Source organism: Oncorhynchus mykiss, chromosome 15 (assembly GCF_057628025.1).
Source record: "Oncorhynchus mykiss isolate SJ-2025 chromosome 15, ASM5762802v1, whole genome shotgun sequence".
NCBI lineage: Eukaryota > Metazoa > Chordata > Actinopteri > Salmoniformes > Salmonidae > Oncorhynchus > Oncorhynchus mykiss.
Genome location: NC_143036.1, coordinates 65156221 through 65165882, shown reverse-complemented (window position 1 = coordinate 65165882; position 9662 = coordinate 65156221).

The window sequence follows — 9662 nt, the reverse complement described above, 5'->3', positions numbered from 1 at the left end:
ATGACTTACTATGTCATAACTCTTGAGTCAGATTTGATTTTTTGGTGCGGGAACGGGCTTCCATACAAACTCATGGTCACCTCAAATATTTACATTAACATTTTTGACATATGTATTTGATTTTAAGCATTTTGATAGAAGTCTATCGCCATAGACTAACCTCTTATATAACCTCTCTGTCACGTTCGTTGAATGGAGGAGACCAAGGCGCAGCGTGATGTGAATACATTCTTCTATTTATTAACGAAGAAACACGAAAACAAACTATACAAAACAACAAAAACGAATGTGACGCTATATATAAACAAGTGCAGACACAGGCAACATACAAAACCCATAGACAGGAACAAAAACACATACATCACCCATGTCACACCCTGATCTAACCAAAATAATAAAGAAAACAAAGAATACTAAGGTCAGGGAGTGTACCCCCCCCCCCCCCCCCCCCCCCCAAAGGTGCGGACTCCCGGCCGCACACCTAAGCCTATATGGGAGGGTCTGGGTGGGCATAACTCCGAGGTGGCGGTTCTGGCTCGGCACACTTCCTTAATGTCTCTGGAGCGGGAACCCTCACCGCCGACCACGGACTAGAGGATGCCACTGGACTGATGGTCGAGTCTGGAGTGAGTGGCGCCTCTGGATTGGAGGGAGATTCTGGCGGATCCGGACTGGAGGGAGACTCTGGCGGATCCGGACTGTGACCCGTCGTGGTAGGTTCCGGACTGTGACCCGTCGTGGTAGGTTCCGGACTGCGGCCCATCGTAGGAGGTTGCGGTCTGCGGCCCGTAGTAGGAGGTTCCGGTCTGTGGCCCATCGTAGGAGGTTACGGTCTGCGGCCCGTCGTAGGAGGTTCCGGTCTGCGGCCCGTCGTAGGAGGTTCCGGTCTGTAGACTGTCGCCGGACGCTCTGGACTGGGTACTGTCGCCGGACGCTCTGAACTGGGTACTGTCGCCTGGACGCTCGGGACTGGGTACTGTCGCCTGGACGCTCTGGACTGGGTACTGTCGCCGGATGCTCTGGACTGGGTACTGTTGCCGGACGCTCTGGACTGGGTACTGTCGCCGGACGCTCTGGACTGGGTACTGTTGCCGGACGCTCTGGACTGGGTACTGTCGCCAGATGCTCTGGACTGGGTACTGTCGCCGGACACTCTGGACTGGGTACTGTCGCCGGACGCTCTGGACTGGGTACTGTCGCCTGGACACTCTGGACTGGGTACTGTCGCCGGACGCTCTGAACTGGCGAGGTGCACTGTAGGCCTGGTGCGTGGTTCCGGCACTGGTGATACCGGGCTGGGGACACGCACCTCAGGGCGAGTGCAAGGAGCAGGAACAGGGAGTACTGGACCCTGGAGACGCAATGGAGGCCTGGTGCGTGGTACTGGCACTGGTGGTACCGGGCTGAGGACATGCACCTCAGGGCGAGTGCGGGGAGCAGGCACAGGACGTACTGAGCTGTGGAGGCGTACTGAAGGTCTGGAGTGTAGAGCTGACACAACCCATCCTGGCTGGATGTTTATACTTGCCCTGCAAATGCAGGGCGCTGGCACAGAACGCACAGGGCTGTGCAGACTCACAGTACGTAGAGCCGGCGCAGTATATCCTAGTCCATGGAGATATACTGGAGACCAGGAGCGCTGAGCCGGCACCCTCCTTCCTTGCTGGATGTCCATTCGCATAACACGGTGCCAGAACAGTAACACGCTCCCCACGGTAAGCACGAGGAGTTGGCTTAGGTCTCCTACCTGACTCAGCCAATCTCCTCGTGTGCCCCCCCCCAAAAAAAAAATCTTGGGGCTGCCTCTCGGGCTTCCGTGCTAGCCGTGTACCCTTATATCGTCGCCGTTCCTCCATTCTCCTGTATCCCTCCGCGCACTGTTCCATAGAATCCCAAGCGGGCTCTGGTACTCTCCCTGGATAGATCGACCACCTCTCTATCTCCTCCCAGGTTGTTACCCACTCATCCTTCTCTCGGGTCCATTCTTCCACAAAGTGCTGTTCCTCCCTTTCACGCTGCTTGGTCCTTGTTTGGTGGGTTATTCTGTCACGTTCGTTGAATGGAGGAGACCAAGGCGCAGCGTGATGTGAATACATTCTTCTATTTATTAACGAAGAAACACACTATACAAAAAACAAAAACGAACGTGACGCTATATATAAACAAGTGCAGACACAGGCAACATACAAAACCCATAGACAGGAACAAAAACACATACATCACCCATGTCACACCGTGACCTAACCAAAATAATAAAGAAAACAAAGAATACTAAGGTCAGGGCGTGACACTCTCAATACATGTTGCTGTATTATATTGTGATTTGTTTTAAACCAAAGGTATATATGAACTAACAATCTGCCCCTGTACAATATTTGTCATTCAAGTATTTTGTCTAGTGTATTGTAATTTGTATGTTATTCCAAATCAAATCAAAATTATTTGTATTTTATATAGAACTGTGATTGTGTTGGTCGTCATTTCAAGATTCAGGTCAGATACAGCTCATCTTCCAAAAAACTGCACATGTGTAATGATGCTATAATTGCACATCTGTGCTATTATAGCGTCTGTGAAAGTAGTTAGTTTTCTTTGGCTGATTTCTCCTAACTCATAGGAATCCCCACCCAATTGACAACTTTAAAATGGTGGAAGCTCTCAATGGCAATGTCCATGTTAAAACGGGTTATATCCATGATGAGTCCTCTATCTATCTCTATGACAACAGGGCTCCTGAGTGGCGCAGCAGTTTAAGGCACTGCATCTCAGCTAGAGGCATCACAGACCCTGGTTTGATTCCAGGCTGTATCACAACCGGCCATGATTAGGAGTCCCATAGAGTGGTGCACAATTGGCCCAGTGTCGTCCTGCAATCGGTCAGGATGTTCTCGATGGTGCAGCTGTAGAACTTTTTGAGGATTTGAGGACCCATGCCAAATCTTTTCAGTCTCCTGAGGGGGAAAATGTTTTGTTGTGCCCTCTTCACGACTGTCTTGGTGTGTTTGAACCATGATAGTGTGATGGTGATGTGGACTACAGCCCCATCGATGTTTTTTATTTATTTTTTTTATTTTTATTTCACCTTTATTTAACCAGGTAGGCTAGTTGAGAACAAGTTCTCATTTGCAACTGCGACCTGGCCAAGATAAGGCATAGCAGTGTGAACAGACAACACAGAGTTACACATGGAGTAAACAATTAACAAGTCAATAACACAGTAGAAAAAAGGGGAGTCTATATATACATTGTGTGCAAAAGGCATGAGAAGGTAGGCAAATAATTACAATTATGCAGATTAACACTGGAGTGATAAATGATCAGATGGTTATGTACAGGTAGAGATATTGGTGTGCAAAAGAGCAGAAAAATAAAAATAAATAAATAAAAACAGTATGGGGATGAGGTAGGTGAAAATGGGTGGGCTATTTACCAATAGACTATGTACAGCTGCAGCGATCGGTTAGCTGCTCAGATAGCAGATGTTTGAAGTTGGTGAGGGAGATAAAAGTCTCCAACTTCAGCGATTTTTGCAATTCGTTCCAGTCACAGGCAGCAGAGAACTGGAACGAAAGGCGGCCAAATGAGGTGTTGGCTTTAGGGATGATCAGTGAGATACACCTGCTGGAGCGCGTGCTACGGATGGGTGTTGCCATCGTAACCAGTGAACTGAGATAAGGCGGAGCTTTACCTAGCATGGACTTGTAGATGACCTGGAGCCAGTGGGTCTGGCGACGAATATGTAGCGAGGGCCAGCCGACTAGAGCATACAAGTCGCAGTGGTGGGTGGTATAAGGTGCTTTAGTGACAAAACGGATGGCACTGTGATAAACTGCATCCAGTTTGCTGAGTAGAGTGTTGGAAGCAATTTTGTAGATGACGTCGCCGAAGTCGAGGATCGGTAGGATAGTCAGTTTTACTAGGGTAAGTTTGGCGGCGTGAGTGAAGGAGGCTTTGTTGCGGAATAGAAAGCCGACTCTTGCTTTGATTTTCGATTGGAGATGTTTGATATGGGTCTGGAAGGAGAGTTTAGAGTCTAGCCAGACACCTAGGTACTTATAGATGTCCACATATTCAAGGTCGGAACCATCCAGGGTGGTGATGCTGGTCAGGCGTGCGGGTGCAGGCAGCGAACGGTTGAAAAGCATGCATTTGGTTTCACTAGCGTTTAAGAGCAGTTGGAGGCCACGGAAGGAGTGCTGTATGGCATTGAAGCTCGTTTGGAGGTTAGATAGCACAGTGTCCAAGGACGGGCCGGAAGTATATAGAATGGTGTCGTCTGCGTAGAGGTGGATCAGGGAATCGCCCGCAGCATGAGAAACATCATTGATATATACAGAGAAAAGAGTCGGCCCGAGAATTGAACCCTGTGGCACCCCCATAGAGACTGCCAGAGGACCGGACAGCATGCCCTCCGATTTGACACACTGAACTCTGTCTGCAAAGTAATTGGTGAACCAGAAGGCAGTCATCCGAAAAACCGAGGCTACTGAGTCTGCCGATAAGAATACGGTGATTGACAGAGTCGAAAGCCTTGGCAAGGTCTATGAAGACGGCTGCACAGTACTGTCTTTTATCAATGGCGGTTATGATATCGTTTAGTACCTTGAGCGTGGCTGAGGTACACCCGTGACCGGCTCGGAAACCAGATTGCACAGCGGAGAAGGTACGGTGGGATTCAAGATGGTCAGTGACCTGTTTGTTGACTTGGCTTTCGAAGACCTTAGATAGGCAGGGCAGGATGGATATAGGTCTGTAACAGTTTGGGTCCAGGGTGTCGCCCCCTTTGAAGAGGGGGATGACTGCGGCAGCTTTCCAATCCTTGGGGATCTCAGACGATATGAAAGAGAGGTTGAACAGGCTGGTAATAGGGGTTGCGACAATGGCGGCGGATAGTTTCAGGAATAGAGGGTCCAGATTGTCCAGCCCAGCTGATTTGTACGGGTCCAGGTTTTGCAGCTCTTTCAGGACATCTGCTATCTGGATTTGGGTAAAGGAGAACCTGGAGAGGCTTGGGCGAGTAGCTGCGGGGGGGGGGGAGCTGTTGTCCGAGGTTGGAGTAGCCAGGCGGAAGGCATGGCCAGCCGTTGAGAAATGCTTGTTGAAGTTTTCGATAATCATGGATTTATCGGTGGTGACCATGTTACCTAGTCTCAGTGCAGTGGGCAGCTGGGAGGAGGTGCTCTTGTTCTCCATGGACTTCACAGTGTCCCAGAACTTTTTGGAGTTGGAGCTACAGGATGCAAACTTCTGCCTGAAGAAGTTGGCTTTAGCTTTCCTGACTGACTGTGTGTATTGGTTCCTGACTTCCCTGAACAGTTGCATATCGCGGGGACTATTCGATGTTAGCGCAGTCCGCCACAGGATGTTTTTGTGCTGGTCGAGGGCAGTCAGGTCTGGAGTGAACCAGGGGCTATATCTGTTCTTAGTTCTGCATTTTTTGAACGGAGCATGCTTATCTAAAATGGTGAGGAAGTTACTTTTAAAGAAAGACCAGGCATCCTCAACTGACGGGATGAGGTCAATGTCCTTCCAGGGTACCCGGGCCAGGTCGATTAGAAAGGCCTGCTCGCAGAAGTGTTTTAGGGAGCGTTTGACAGTGATGAGGGGTGGTCGTTTGACTGCGGCTCCGTAGCGGATACAGGCAATGAGGCAGTGATCGCTGAGATCCTGGTTGTAGACAGCGGAGGTGTATTTGGAGGGCCAGTTGGTCAGGATGACGTCAATGAGGGTGCCCTTGTTTACAGAGTTAGGGTTGTACCTGGTGGGTTCCTTGATGATTTGAGTGAGATTGAGGGCATCTAGCTTAGATTGTAGGACTGCCGGGGTGTTAAGCATATCCCAGTTTAGGTCACCTAACAGAACAAACTCTGAAGCTAGATGGGGGGCGATCAATTCACAAATGGTGTCCAGGGCACAGCTGGGAGCTGAGGGGGGTCGGTAGCAGGCGGCAACAGTGAGAGACTTATTTCTGGAGAGAGTAATTTTCAAAATTAGTAGTTCGAACTGTTTGGGTATGGACCTGGAGAGTATGACATTACTTTGCAGGCTATCTCTGCAGTAGACTGCAACTCCTCCCCCTTTGGCAGTTCTATCTTGACGGAAGATGTTATAGTTGGGTATGGAAATCTCAGAATTTTTGGTGGCCTTCCTGAGCCAGGATTCAGACACGGCAAGGACATCAGGGTTAGCAGAGTGTGCTAGAGCAGTGAGTAAGACACACTTAGGGAGGAGGCTTCTGATGTTGACATGCATGAAACCAAGGCTTTTTCGATCACAGAAGTCAACAAATGAGGGTGCCTGGGGACATGCAGGGCCTGGGTTTACCTCCACATCACCCGCGGAACAGAGAAGGAGTAGTATGAGGGTGCGGCTGAAGGCTATCAAAACTGGTCGCCTAGGGCGTTGGGGACAGAGAATAAGAGGAGCAGGTTTCTGGGCATGGTAGAATATATTCAGGGCATAATGCGCAAACAGGGGTATGGTGGGGTGCGGGTACAGCGGAGGTAAGCCCAGGCACTGGGTGATGATGAGAGAGGTTGTATCTCTGGACATGCTGGTTGTAATGGGTGAGGTCACCGCATGTGTGGGGGGTGGGACAAAGGAGGTATCAGGGGTATAAAGAGTGGAACTAGGGGCTCCATTGTAAACTAAAACAATGATAACTAACCTGCACAACAGTATACAAGGCATATTGACATTTGAGAGAGACATACAGCAAGGCATACAGTAATCACAGGTGTTGAATTGGGAGAGCTAGCTAAAACAGTAGGTGAGACAACAACAGCTAATCAGCTAGCACAACAACAGCAGGTAGAATGGCGATTGATTAGGCAGAGAGGGTCGGATTAACTACACACAGAGCCTAAGTGCGGCTGGGGCCGACAGATAAAACATAAACAAGCAGAATGGATTACCGTGAATTAATGGACAGTCCAGCATGCATCAGCTATGTAGTCAAGTGATCAGTGTCCAAGGGGCAGCGGTGGATGGGGCAGGGAAGCTGGACTGGCGAGTGTTATCCAGGTTAGAAAACTAACAATGACTAAATAGCTTGTAGCCAGTTAGCTGGTTAGCTTCTGAAGGTTCTTGAGTGTGTTCTAAAAATGTAAAGATAATAGCGGTTCCGTATCACATTGGGTGAGGCAGGTTACCGGAAGGTATAAACAAATTAAAAATCGAAAAGGGATAGAAAGTAAATATGGGTTCAGTGAGTGTTTGGGACGCGGCGATTCAGATGGTTAGCAGGCCTGTGCTAACAAGCTAACAGTTAGTAGACGGTGCTAAACACGGTAGCAGTTAGCGGACCGGGCTAAAAAAGCTAGCAGTTAGCAGGCCGAATTTGCAAGCAAGGAGATAGCAAGGGCTAGAGAGTTAGCCTTTGGGGACGTCGCGATGAGGGGAGTCTGTTTATTCCTCTTCATGCGGTGACATCAATGGACCGGTCGTGGGTCTGGATATTGTAGCCCAGGAGCTCAAAATGTTCCGTTTGCGATGGGAATCCGGGGGTGAAAAAGTTTTAAAGATATGTGAAGAAAAAAAACGAAAACAAACGATATATACAAGGGACACGACAACACGTCCTGCTGCTACGCCATCTTGGATCATCAGTAATGTTAATGGGGGCCTGTTCGGCCCGCCTTTTCCTGTAGTAGACGATCATCTTCTTTGTCTTGATCACATTGAGGGAGAGGTTGTTGTCCTGGTACCACACGGCCAGGCCTCTGACCTCCTCCTATAAGCTGTCTCGTCGTTGTCAGTAATCAGGCCTACCACAGTTGTGTCATCGGCAAACTTAATGATGGTGTTGGAGTCGTGCCTGGCCATGCAGTCATGAGTGAACTGGGAGTACAGGAGGGGCCTGAGCACACACCCCTGAGGGGCCCCAGTGTTGAGGATCAGAGTGGTGGATGTGTTGTTACCTACCCTTACCACATGGGTGGAGGCCCATCAGAAAGTCCAGGATCCAGTTGTAGAGGGAGGTGTTTAGTCCCAGGGTCCTTAGCTTTGTGATGAGCTTTGAGGGCACTATGGTGTTGAACGCTGAGCTGTTGTCAATTAATAGCATTCTCACATAGGTGTTCCTTTTGTCCAGGTGTGACAGGGCAGTGTGGAGTAGTGCAATAGAGATTACATCATTAGTGGATCTGTTGGTGCGGTATGCAAATTGGTGTGGGTCTAGGGTTTCTGGGATAATGGTGTTGATGTGAGCCATGACCAGCTTTTCAAAGCACTTCATGGCTACAGACGTGAGTGCTACCGGTCGGTAATAATTTAGGCAGGTTACCTTAGTGTCCTTGGGCACAGGGACTATGGTGGTCTGCTTGAAACATGTTGGTATTACCTCTCCGAAAGGGAGAGGTTAAAAATGTCAGTGAAGACACTTGCCAGTTTGTCAGTGCATGCTCGGAGCACACGTCCTGGTAATCCGTCTGGTCCTGCGGCCTTGTGAATGTTGACTAGTTTCAAGGTCTTACTCACATTGGCTACGGAGAGTGTGATCACACAGTCATCTGGAACAGCTGATGCTCTCATGCATGTTTCAGTGTTTCTTGCCTCAAAGCGTGCATAGAAGTAATTTATCTTGACTGGTAAGCTTGTGTCACTGGACAGCTCATGGCTGTGCTTCCCTTTGTAGTCTGTAATAGTTAGCAAACCCTGCCACATCCAACGAGCGTCGGAGCCGGTGTAGTACGATTCAATCTTAGTCCTGTATTGACACTTTGCCTGTTTGATGGCTTGCCTGAGGGCATAGCACGATTTCCATTCAGTTTCCGGGTTAGAGTTCCGCTCCTTGAAAGTGGCAGCTCTACCCTTTAGCTCAATGTGGATGTTGCCTGTAATCCATTGTTTCTTGTATGTACGTATGTAGAGGTATGTACGTAGAGTCACTGTGGGCACGGCGTCATCGATACACTTATTGATGAAGCCAGTGACTGATGTATTGTACTCCTCAATGCCATCGGAAGAATCCTGGAACATATTCCAGTCTGTGCTAACAAAACAGTCCTGTAGCTTAGCATCTGCTTCATCTGAACACTTTCTTATTGACCGAGTCACTGGTGCTTCCTGTTTTAGTTTTTGCTTGTAAGCAGGAATCAGGAGGATAGAATTATGGTCAGATTTACCAAATGTAGAGCGAGGGAGTGTAACGGCAGATTTCCTCCTCTTCTTTTGAAGAGGAGTAAGGATCGGACCAAGATGCAGTGTGGTAAGTGTTCATGACGATTTTAATAACAAAAGCACTGAACACTATGAAATACAAAAACAATAAATGAATACGTGAAATAACAAAACCGAAACAGTACCGTGTGGTGAAAAACACAGACACGGAAACAAACACCCACAAACCAACAGTGAAACCCAGGCTACCTAAGTATCATTCTCAATCAGAGACAACTAACTACACCTGCCTCTGATTGAGAACCATACTAGGCTGAACACAGAAATAGAAAAACATAGAAATACAAAACATAGACTGCCCACCCAAACTCACGCCCTGACCATACTAAAAAAAGACAAAACAAAGGAAAATAAAGGTCAGAATGTGACAGGGAGAGCTTTGTACGTGTCTCTGTGTGTGGAGTAAAGGTGGTCTAGAGTTTTTTTTCCCTCTGGTTGCACATTTAACATGCTGGTAGAAATTAGGTCAAATGGATTTAAAT